General features: G+C 40.1%; 1 long non-coding RNA gene and 1 other non-coding gene across 2 annotated transcripts; one reads left to right on the plus strand and one right to left on the minus strand.

The window, feature by feature from the left end:
• Nucleotides 1-551: 551 nt before the first annotated feature.
• LOC115605501 lies at nt 552-11,053 on the minus strand. The gene is made up of 3 exons (XR_003990617.1): nt 10,817-11,053; nt 1,094-1,194; nt 552-859 (listed from the first exon to the last, which is right to left on the minus strand). It is a non-coding gene; the product is annotated as an uncharacterized LOC115605501 (long non-coding RNA).
• TRNAK-CUU lies at nt 9,509-9,579 on the plus strand. Its single transcript has one exon. It is a non-coding gene; the product is annotated as a tRNA-Lys (tRNA).
• Nucleotides 11,054-12,778: the final 1,725 nt, after the last annotated feature.

The following is a 12,778-nucleotide window of genomic DNA, read 5'->3' on the forward strand; positions in this document are numbered from 1 at the left end:
TGCACATTCCACAGACTGCTCTGCTATAATTATAGTTCGATGTATATTCCTGGTCCCACCTTCCACAAAGCTGTTTTACCCACACCATGCAGGCTTCTGGCCCTTGATCTGTCTCTGGTCCTCAGGCACTGTACTCATAGCCCCTTTGATTCCTTTCCCCCACTTTTGCTCATGTCCTCCAGCCCCCAGCTCCCTTTTCTATTCTAGATTAGCACTTCTTCCCCAGCTGTGCTGCACTGCAGCCAGGCAGACCTGTGCACAGGGTTCCTGGCCACCTAGAGCCCAAACCGAATGAGTAACTGCTCAGATCACATAGCCAGTGCAGGCATTTAAATGGGTGTTTGCCAGTTTGGGCTTTTATTCTGATGTCTTTCCTCTACTGAACCACTGCTTTTTCTGACACTTTTAAGAGCTTAATATGTTTGGGACTTCACTTCAGTAAAATTTGGGGAAATCGGACAGTGACTTCAAAATGTATTTGTGGTGGGAGAAATGACTGTCAGAGAGAGACAGAACAATCACAATAAAAAGGAAAGGAGGCTAACAGTCTATTGAGTTATGAGTCTTTTCATCTTTAATGCAGAGGAAATATCTGCAAAGACTTCAGAGACAACAGGTGCCATCACATACCATTTCATCTTGAGCTAAACAGCATGAAACTGTAAGTTTGTATATTTGTACCTGTGACTCATGCCATCTGCCCCTGAGATGAGGATGGAGTATTATATGCTGGGACTGCATATCACATTATGAAACATTATATGCAATGACCTTCAGTCTCCAGGGACCACACTTCAGTTATTAAAGATGAAAGAGGCAGCAGTCTTCTCCGTTTGATTCCTGGCATAAGATCTTCTCTCTGTGTAAGGGATTAATATTATTTTTTACATTATTTTCTGTAGCTGTTATGTATGTATTATGTCAGCTTAGAGGAATCATTTTCTTAAAAAGTATTTGAACCATGCACCCAAACCATGTTGAACGAACAAATTTGAAAGTTACTTTAAAATGCATGCAACAGTCTTTTATGCTAGGGTGAGTAAATAATAACCTTACCACCAAGGCTTTGTCAGGAATCTATTAAAATATGTACCTGTCATCATAGTGCTTCCTCCTTCACATTTGAGCCAAGAAGCTATCTGTGCCCCTTAGCCAACTCTTTATGCCTTCTCTAAGAAAGTGTCTTTCTTCCTTCTGAAATGGGAAAGCAAGATTACAAATAAGAACATACTAAATTTTTATTGGCACTCTATTTCTATTAAATGCTGTCTGCAACTATTAGTGGAAGAAAAGTTCTTCCACCAGTAAGGCCAATAGGAAACTGGACATCTGAGATCCTCACTCTGCCCAAGCTCCCTCAGGCCAGTCCTTAAAATCCTTCGGATATATCTATATGGCAGAACTTAATGCTGTGGGGGAAAAAAGAAGTTAGATAACACAGAGAAGATATGATTTTTACAGTATTGGGCTCAGTACTGTATACTTAATGCTCATTAACAACACGATATATCTGCTCTAGAGGAGAACCAGGGTAGCATAGTTACATACTTCTGCTCTCCAGGCTAGCGCAGATGGCTCCACGAAGTATGCTTTGTGCTGCACAGTTGTATCCTGAGAATCCCAGTCAACAGAAAAGGGAAAAATATTTGGCGGCTGTTTAGAAGTTAGAAATTCAACCTTTCTTACTGTAGAAATGTGTATCATACATACCGCAGTGTAAGACCCCTTCCCCAGTTCGTGCCAAAATGCAGGACAAAGTCTATTCTATGGTGACGTGACAGATGTCACAAAAGTGCAAAATAGGAACCGACCTCAATGGTTCTGCAAACTGCCCCAGAATTCATATAGTGGGTCTAGACACAAAGGGACCCAACTTGCCAATCCCATGGGATTTTAATGTCTCAAAGACATTCAGCTGAGTTAGATGTATACTCTAGTTTGCACTTTTTCTAAGTGTTCCAATTCTCTCCTCCCATCAGAATTAAAGATTTCTACTTCTTGAAGGGCTGGTGAGACCTTAAGGAAATTAGGAGAGATTACAGAGAAAGTTTCAGAGTTTACTTAATGCCCATTATATAATTTATATGATTTCTACATCAGGTTTAGAAATGGGAGTTAAAGCTGAAAGGCTGATTTTACCAAACATCAAACACTCACAGTGTTGTGAGGTGTCCTGTTCCTTTCATGTCATTGACAAAAAGGAGAGCAAGTCCCCTGAGATCATGAAAGCGAGCCTGGGCTAGTAAACAACCTTGGAGAGGTGAAATGAAATGCACATAGAAGTGAGTTCTATCTGGAAGTGCTCCATCTTCACCCACGTACTCTGCAGTCAGAATACCTGGCCACTGTGAGCAAGGCAGTGAGCTATTATTTTTGAAGACAAGCCACAAATTCTCTTCCTGCCTCCTGTTTTCATACACACAACATACAAGCAGAAGAGGAGTGTCCTTGACACACAATGCTTCCAAGTGCTGCTTTTGTGGTGCTTCAGCCTGTGCCACTTGTGCTGCGCCGGGCTGTGCCTAGAGACACAAACTAGCTTGGAAGGCTAGCAACAGACTTGTCAGCATTGTAATCAGGCATGAGAACATTGAAATAACTGAAAGAACTATGCTGGCTTCACATGCTGAAGGAAATATGAACTATTCATAAAAGCTAATTTAGTTTGCAAAAATTCTTTTAACGTCACAAGATATTGTTAGACACTGCATGGTGTTGGTCGTTGCATAGGGAAAGTATTTTAAATATGATTTTCATCTTTCTGATGTCCTTTAAAACCCTCATATATGGACTCCACTTGCATTGTTTCCAATAATTTTGGTCCTTAGGAAAAGCTATTCAAAGAAAGATGTAACTGTAAATAAGCCATAGGAACAAGCAATTCCCAACAGGCTTAAAACTGTTTTTCTCTGTGTGTCTCCCACCCCAAAGCTCTTCAGATTATGTGTAGCACAAACGGAATGCCTATTTTCTTATGGCATGAATTGTCATCTAATTTAAAAAGCTAACACCTATATATTTACAAAATAAAAAGAATATGAAAAGCTCTAGGGCTTTATGTGGCACATAGTGTTATCTAAGACGCATATAAGCTTCTCTTATTCTGAAACCATGTATGCCTTCACTTACAGATGTTGACACCATTGACTATAGTTACATGAGGATCAGTCACATTAGTTGTTACCTGAAGGTGTGCTTGCAGGACTATATCCAACAAATCCTGAAACGAGGAAAACTGCCGAAAGAAGTTCAGTGTAAAACATTGCAGCATTGAACAACTGCACTGAATAGCAACTTTTCATCATTTTCTTGATACAGTTCGATCTGTCCATTCTGTACATTTTAAACAACTTACCTCACCTTGTGTTTTTTTCAAGAAGGAAAGGAAAAGAGAGGCTTATCAAGAGCATTTTGTATTTGTATTTCCTGTCATTACTACAGGCTCTAACACAACTGCCATCACACTGAAACATTGATACAGAATGCAACATGCCACATAATGAGGATGCCTCTCTTTTGTTTCCAATCCTTTTCAGAATGCCACGAGACAGATGCATTTCCAACACATGTGCAGGCTGTGTGGCACACCATCAAACAAACTTCTGCACAGTTTGGGTTTTCATCACTGAAGCACTTATTTTGGTTTCTATTTTGAAATGTGTTTCTTTCTCAGTCTATGTCAGTCACCATTACAAACTGACAGGTGCATGGAGCATATGCCAGCTCTATGCTTTGCCTAAGGTCACTCTTCCTAAGTGCTCTACCTTTGCCAAACTGTCGTATCTCTTAGCATCCTTCCTGGAACAGGTGTAGAGCCTCCAGTAACATGTGGGTGTTTTGTCTCTGTGTGAGCATGAACTGTTTCAAGTCTGTATATTCTTATAATTAGAATTAGATAATTAGAGACACCAAAGTACAACAGGACTACAGGTGAAATAAAAAGGTAAAGAGGCTAAAATAGACATGAATGGTGTATGACAGGCTGGGTCTTTTCAAGGTTCAAATAGGGGAATGGGAATGTGGTCTGTCTAAATTTGAGATAACTAATTCAAAATTTGCCTACCTATTTTAGCTTCTGCTGCATATAAATTACTATATATTATTCATAATATTTCCTTCATTATGATTTGATCTTCCCACTTGACTCTTAATAAGTCTTGGTTTTAATTAGGCCACCTGCAACTGGTAATGTAATAGAGGCATAACCTTAAAACTAAGAATTCAAAACAGTAAGTGCAGCCTCACATGAAGAAACTTACCATGAAAAATAATTTTACATTATTGTTTGAGGCTTTGCATTTCTGTAATGTGATAAGTGAGAATAATTTCTTCTTGCTGTAACTCTTACAGGTCATAACGTTCATTTAATACAGAATTCAATAGAACAGAAAGAGCTCATGTAATGGGAGAAGATTAGAAAAAGAGGTATGCAACACGCATTTCAATGAAACCTTTCCCACACATCTATTTTAGTTATTGCAGGCCACCTGTTAACTAAATGCCTCATTTGACTAGACATGAGTATCGTGTACCATTGTGGCTGTGCCACTTTGGATACTAAGGAAGAGTGACACCTGCCATTCACATCCTTGGCTTGACAGATGATGGTTGGTATATCACTAGGAAAGGGTACACTGCTGAAGTGTCATTTGTTATTTAGAGGCACAATAGTTACTACATTTCTTGTTAAAACATTCAAGGGGTACTCTAATGATGTGTAAGTAAAGCCTAAGCAGCACATTGGGATTCATAATGATTCGCCACAAACAAGCATGCTTCAAAAATAAGGTATTTGTTTGTAAAGACACTCCATGCAAACTAAGGCTAGTGAGCTCAGCCCACATTCCAAAGTAATCTTGTTTCAGTTGAGTAAACAAGGATCCAGACATGAATAACAAGAATTCATGAATAATAACAATTTCTGAACAGTATTCATTAACTATTCATCCACAAGTTGATAAAATGTAGCTGTGTCTCTAAATGTTTCTGAAAATACATAATTTAGCAAAAACATTTAATGATCCACTGGAGCTTACATTTTGAATCATCTTTTTCTAAAGGACAAAGTCTTTTTAATTCTATGGTTTACTCATAAAAGAGTTATCTTTAAAATGTAATGAGAACATGCTATGTACTAAATGTATTTTTTCTTATTTAATAACAAATTTTAAAGTAAGAAATTTGGGAGCATGCAAACATGAAACAGAACACGACTATGTGATAATACAAGGTTTTGAGAGGCCATGCTAATTGGATCGAATAAGCAGAAATGTTTTATGTAAGATGAGCCTTTTTCAGTATCAAGTTCCACTGCTGACAGATTTTAGTTTCCAAAGCTGTTTCCTACTTCCGTATCACATCATTGCGTGAAACTGTGGCAATTAATTTTGAAATTTTCCTTCTGCTGTCTTTTAATTACATGAAAGTAAACTATCAATATGCTTCCTATCACTCAATAATTAGAACTGTTAATGTTTCTAGGTTTGCTTGTGAAATTACTGTGTGATTACTTCTCACTCTAGCAGAAGAATGTAAATATATTCTACTGTGAGTCTGCAGCAAGTCAGAAAATTTGACACAATATTGTGCAGCTATTGCAAGACTTGGAAATATATTAAATCATTTTCTTTACCTCTGTGTCTGAAAATTGTTTCTACAGTTAACATTTTGGCTGAGCACTGCATGATTTCCCTCCCACTCATGCCTTTCCCCAGTCCAGAATCACTGCATTTCCTGACTGTTCCCCCTTTAAATCTGTTACAAGTTCAATAAAAGTCTGTGAGACGCTGCTTCAAGCCCTTCAAATACGCTTCAAGATGTGCCAAAGTTTGCCTAGACTTGGCAAGTCAAAGCATCCTTACTGCCTCATGAATCGAAAAACCCAGATCAAAAGTCCCCCAGAGACCTATTATCTATGGATTACTGACACAGTACACCAGAATAGCTTTCAAGGAACCATTCTGGCCAGTGGTGTCGCTTTGTACACGGTACCTGCGGAATCTTTAATCTATCACTCATTGACACAATCCAGAACCATTCCAGACTACTCAGGCTTTGCTTAGGGAGCATTAAGGCAATAAATCTGTACAACCTCCTAAACTCAGCCTTCTGAAAATCCTTATTGAAGTTTCTGGCTGAAATTATTGATAAGTCTGTGGATGACCAGTATTCTGCGTGATGTGACTTGTTTTAAAGCATATGCCTGCCACAATGTAAACCTGTACACCACTCTGGAGACCAAGAACTGTGTCACCGTCTAGGAGTAATTAAAAGATATCCCAGGATTTTGTGTCCCTTATTCAAGAGCACTAAGGATACTGCCATAAATAACCTGCCAAGGCTCAGGAGCACCAACAGGCTATCAATGGCCTGACCAGCCTCTAACTGTCTTTCTCCATAGCTGCGACTTTCATTCAACTCCTGCTCAGGTTTTGGCTAACACACAGCTCATGCCGAGGCCTAAGATATGCTGTTAGGTCAAAGTGACAGCAACATGTAGGCAGGACATGGTGGCCAGAAACAGCTGAGGGTCCTTACAAAGCCACTGCCACCTGCAGCTTGCTGTCTCCTGCAGACACAATCCTTGCATATTGATTGACTGGCAGTTTAGTTTTCTTCAGAATCTGCTAACTCACAGAAATTGGATAGACCAAACTTCCAAGCTGGAAGGTATAAATACATCAGCCTACCAAAAAAGTTTATGAAGTGGATCCAACAGCAGAAGGACTGCTAAGGCTTGCATGCTTCCTGGTGTGATACAGGGGATCCCTGCACCGTGATGGAGGAGGAAGGGTGAGCACTCTCACCATTGGCTAAGCAACTATTTTGCTCATAGCTGCACAAGTTATGAGTTGCGAGTTATGAATTAGAGAACTTGTGAGTTAGAAATGTCATGAATTACTTGATGAATTAGTGAATTCACATGTTAAACTAGTCTGTACAAAGGACAATGAGCCCTTGTACCTCTGTTTCTTCTCTTTCCTAATGAGCTCATAAAAAAGTTTTTAATTTACAAAGTACTTTTTGTCATGTAAATCTGAGAGATCCAAACCAACGGTGACAGCAGTCCTCCTCCAGCGTTTCACTGCCCATGCTCAAGGTCTGCCCTGATCTGGTGCAGCCACGTAACCTGGGATCCAGTTTCACAGAAAACAGCCAAGTTGTGAAAAAGGGCCATTAAAAATCTCCTCTGGGGCCTCCTCTGAGGTGGGATTGGGAACGAGCCCAGGCCCGCTCTTTTGGTGCTTGTTGGAGGCACCTTGTAGCTCTGCCTGTGTCCAGCCTTGTGCCCTCATGGTCTTGATCCTGACCCTGACTCATCTCCTGGGCTTCCTAGCAGGACCTCAGACCTGCCTTGGGGCTGCAGCTTTACAGAGCACTGGGCTGTCCCACTCACATCTCCAGCCCAGCGCCACTTGCCCACCAGCACCCTTCTGCCCAGCCCTGGCATAAATGGGAATACTTGCAAGGTTCTAGGGAAAGGCTGAAGTGTTGGGGTTAGGGAGGAGCATTGTCAGAAAGGACACAACTCCTTTCATCGTCATTTTCCCTGTGCTGCTGGGCAAAGGCAGCGTCTTCTTCATATCACATGCTAATCTGTTGTGAAAGGGTTGTGACAAAATACAAGAACCTTGGGAAAAGTCTAAACACAGGTGAAAAAGCTAATCCTATCCATAACAGGGTATAGCAGAGAGAGAGAACTCAAGTTGATTTGCTAAATACCTTAAATGTCTTAACATATTGGCCAGAAATGTGAAACTAAATAAAAAGAACTGGAAATCTTACTACATGATTAAGTACATGACTAAATAGTCATAGCATATATTTTGTGGGAAATCTCGCATGACTCACTTGTCAATATTAAAGAATATAGCTTTTTCACTAAGAGCAGGCAAATAAAGAGAAGTTACCATGTGTACTCAGTACCAAGTTAGCAGCTTGGAGACCCAGCATATGGAGAAAGCCGCGCCAACTGAAGGAAGGTTTATTCAAGGTTAAGAAAATAAAAGAGTGTAGGTACAGCCATAGCTGATTAAAGACCAGGAAGATTGCACTAAGGGAGTTTTTTATCTGCAGAAGGAGGAAGTAAGCATGGGACCTGTAGGTAACGGGAAATCTCAGCCTGCTGAATGACTAGGGAAAGCAACCTAGCAGGATAGGCTTGTCATACACAAGTTAGGGAAATATGGTCTTGCTCAACCTCCTACTGCATGATGCAAAACTGGTTGGACAACTGGAGGCTAGATAGCAGCTGACAGTAGATAACTGTCAAAAATAAATGGATGTATTGAGGTTCAACTGTAGTCTGTCCTGGCTTTAGCACTAGCAACATTTTTATTAACAGTCTGAAGATTAAAGAGAAAGGCTTCCTATGCTCTTTTTCTTGTATTATTACAATTATATTTCTAAAAGACAAACTAAAAGGGGCTGTGAATATCTTGGCTAGCATCATGACTGTTCAAATATTCTTAACAAACAAATAATGATCTACTGACGAACAGGAAACAATTCACCATGAATAAATGCACGCTTCTATTCTTAGCAATAATTGACTGCACAAAGGCAGGATGTACAACATTTGATTTAGGTAGAAATTGATCTCAGGGATTACAGTGGATCACAAACAGAACGTGAGTGAACAATGGCCTGCTCCCAAGAAGAAGATAAAGAGCCATGTTAGGACTTAAAAGTAGGAATATGCGAAGACAAATGAAATAATCTCCTTGCTCTCTCTAGCATGGATTAGGTTTCAGATGGAATATGGGATTGTCCTGGGTTCAGCTTTTTTTTGCTTCAGTTCCAATCACTTCTGAGGCAGCTCGAACCCCTTCATAGGCTGCCAGTATCTCTTTTTCAGTGGGAGTGTAGCTGGCCTCGGATCCTTTATATCCCCGACTCCAAAAGCCAAGGGGTCGACCTCGAGTCTCCCCTGGAGCTTTCTGCCAGAGGCTCCAGGTACGACCATTCTCCCCAGCTGCGGTATAGAGCACATTTTTCACATCTGGCCCGGCCCGGACTGGTCCAAGGGCTACTGCATGAACTATTTCTCGTTTAATTTGTTCAAAGGCTTGTTGTTGCTCAGGGCCCCATTTGAAATCATTCTTCTTCCGGGTCACGTGGTAGAGACGGCTTACAATCAGACTGTAATTTGGGATGCGCATTCTCCAGAACCCCACAACACCTAAGAAAGCTTGTGTTTCTTTCTTGTTAGTTGGTGGAGACATTGCTGTTATCTTGTTGATCACGTCTGTGGGGATCTGGCGGCGTCCATCTTGCCATTTTATTCCCAAAAATTGAATCTCCTGTGCAGGTCCCTTGACCTTATTCCGTTTTATGGCAAAACCGGCCTTCAGCAGGATTTGGATTATTTTCCTCCCTTTCTCAAAAACTTCTTCCGCTGTATCACCCCACACGATGATGTCATCAATGTATTGCAGGTGTTCTGGAGCTTGCCCCTGTTCCAGTGCAGTCTGGATCAGTCCATGGCAGATGGTAGGGCTGTGTTTCCACCCCTAGCTCAGTCGGTAGAGCATGAGACTCTTAATCTCAGGGTCGTGGGTTCGAGCCCCATGTTGGGCGCCAAAAAGAACTGTCGTGGTTTGAGCCCAGCCGGTAACTCAGAACCACACAGCCGCTCGCTCACTTCCCCCCCCCCTTCTTCCTCCCCCCGCTCCCGGAGGGATGGGGAGGAGAATGGGAAGAATGTAACTCCCACGGGTTGAGATAAGAGCAGTCCCGCAACTAAGGTATAACACAAAACCACTACTGCTACCACCAATGATAATAACGATTAGTGAAATAACAAGGGGAGAGGATACAATTGCTCACCACCCGCCGACCGATACCCAGCCCGACCCGAGCAGTGATCAGGGCCTTCCGGGTAACTCCCCCCGGTTTATATACTGGGCATGACGTGCTGTGGTACGGAATACCCCTTTGGCTAGTTTGGGTCAGGTGTCCTGTCTCTGCTTCCTCCCGGCTTCCCCTCCTCCCTGGCAAAGCATGAGACTGAGAAAGTCCTTGGTTGGAATAAACATTACTTAGCAACAACTAAAAACATCGGTGTTATCAGCGTTGTTCCCAGGCTGAAAGTTAAAAAACACAGCACTGCACCAGCTACTAAGCAGGAGAAAAATGACTGCTATAGCTGAACCCAGGACAGTGATCCACTTCCAGGCCCAGAATTTCAAGAAAGTTGTAACAATCTAAGCATAAAATGTAAAAAGTCAAGAAAAATAGAAAACTGCAATTATTTAATCAAATAGGATATGACTAATTTGGGGACACAATAACAACCTTCACGTACACTGAAAGGAATGAAATACTCTGTTCTCTACCCGTGATACACAGGACAAGAAGTAAATGGCTTAAGCTGCAGCAATAAATATTCATGGTAGACAGTGGGAAAATCTTAATAGCAGTGGAGGATCAAAGCCCTTGAACAGGTTGCACAGGGATGTTCTGAAATCCTCCATACTGGAAACACATCAAAAAGGGTTATATACATGCCTTCATCAGAAAAGATATGACACATATTACACAAGACATCTTGGATGTGGCAGGTCATTCTAGCCTTTTCTGATAATAAGAAATAAAGTACCACGATGCTGCAGGGAAAAACTATATTTTCAATTATTCTTTTTCTCATTGTTGTAGCTCTTTACTTGTACTACAAAAGCAGCATTCATCATGATGATGTTTGCTCAGTTTTCATCTATTTATGATCTTTTTCCAAAGTCTATTTCTTCCCTTAATGAAGCAGGATTTTTTTAAAAAATCATTACATAGTCTAAGGATTATCAGACATATAACATACCTGATTGTTAAGTAAGCTGTATCTTCACATGCAATAGGAAGACTTTCAAAAAGAAATTAATAAGCATTTATCAGATTCAATATTTAAAGTCTCAACAAGAGCACAAGTATATTTTATATCCTCGTAATCTTAAAGCTGTATATCAACATTATTAGGTTATATATTGTGTATATTCTCAGTATGGTTTCCTCAGCAACTATATTTTGGGTAGCTTTGCTATGGCAACCAAAGATGATTGCTTATTTTACTGTTTCAATTAATAATCCATGGCCTGAACTATTAAAGCAATAGTTAGATAATACATCTACAAAAGGCTAAATAAACATATGTTACACAAGTACAAGCCTTCTGTAAGAGTTATTTCTCTGGAGTAGGAATAATACATAAGTACATCACTAATTAGAATCTGTATTTCAGTGCCTAAAATAGAAACACTGGGCTCAATTCTAGCCTTATATGGAGGAAGGCACAATAGTGGGTTTTGCAACATATGTGACAATCATCTATTATGCAAGTATCACATTATGTCAGAATCAACTCCTTATTTATAAAGGCAGGAGAATGAATTTCCCAGTATGCCCTTCTGCCCCAGTCCTGCCCTCAATTACGTGGGAACAAATCTATTAAATCAAAGGAGCCTCTCTGTAAAGCTGGAAGAGAATTGGGCCTTTGTCAGTTTTTCTTGCAGAATTTCTAACCACACTTAGCTGATCCACTGCTTTTGTTGTATATAATGGGCAATATATAATTCTGTAAGACTTCCTAAAACTGGTGACAAAATATTCTCAATCAAAAGCATTCCAGATTTCAGGATGGCATGTGCAAAAGCTGAACATATCTCTTAAGCAAACATGATTTTCTGTCTTTAGTTTGGACAAATATAAAGAGTATCCAGATGATCTTAACCTTTTTGCAATTTCCACTTATATAAGGGTTTTTTTTTTGCACGTCTCCACATTTCAGCACTTTGTCATCTGACTATGAAGTGGCTCCCAGATTTAATTATAAATACAGGTCTAGAAGCCTGGTTTATGTTACCAGTCTGGATTTGAACATTGCTTTCAAAAGCCATGTCTACACTTTTTTTTTTTGTCTCAGTAGCAATGCCCTTACATTGCAGGTCAAACCATTCTTTACATGGTCAACTTCCGTGAACTAACTTACGCAAGGTCTGAAAATTAAAACGTGATAAATATTGGAACTTGTGCAAGTCTTAATACATGTTCTTATTACAATAATTCTGTCATTGTTCAATACATATTATGTCATAACTGTGTACTTGGTGAACAGGTAGCTAATGCATACAATGTCATTGCATGGAGAGAGCTAGGTTCTGAAGGCAGTACCGCATGGTAGAGTGTGGAAATTCAATGGAAAAACACAAGAATCTACACAACTGTACATTTTTTTTCCTTAGGTCTTAGCCCCATTGTCTTGTGCCTCAAACTACTCATAGGAGTATCTTTCCTACTCAAAGCATTTAAGATTTTGAGCTACACATGTAGGACAGTAGTATCTGAAGGTGTGATGTGGTTACCTAAGCAGCTGTATTATTCTCCACGTCATTCAACATTTCATAGTTCAAGTCTCCCAACCCAGTTAGACGGGAATCCATGATCAACAAAATCACCTATCATCTCCACATAAACTAGGGTCCTACAGTTATAATGATCTTTGATGCTGAGATCCCAAAGGAAATACTTCAGTTATTCCATTTATTTGGAAAACTGAATAATCCTGAACCAGCCACTCTCACCTAATCTTTTTTTTTTTTATATATAACAACTTTGCTAGCTAATGCACTTTTCTACAATTACCCCATCTCTTTTTAAAGAAGGTCAAACCAGAGCTGTCATTTTCTGAAGAGAACATAGTGATTTCTGAAGAGAACATTACCTTCTGAGTAATCTAAATGAAGGTGGAAATCCAAATCAAAAATCCTCATGTGCAGGTGCAGAAGCA

Source organism: Strigops habroptila, chromosome 3 (genome assembly GCF_004027225.2).
Source record: "Strigops habroptila isolate Jane chromosome 3, bStrHab1.2.pri, whole genome shotgun sequence".
NCBI lineage: Eukaryota > Metazoa > Chordata > Aves > Psittaciformes > Psittacidae > Strigops > Strigops habroptila.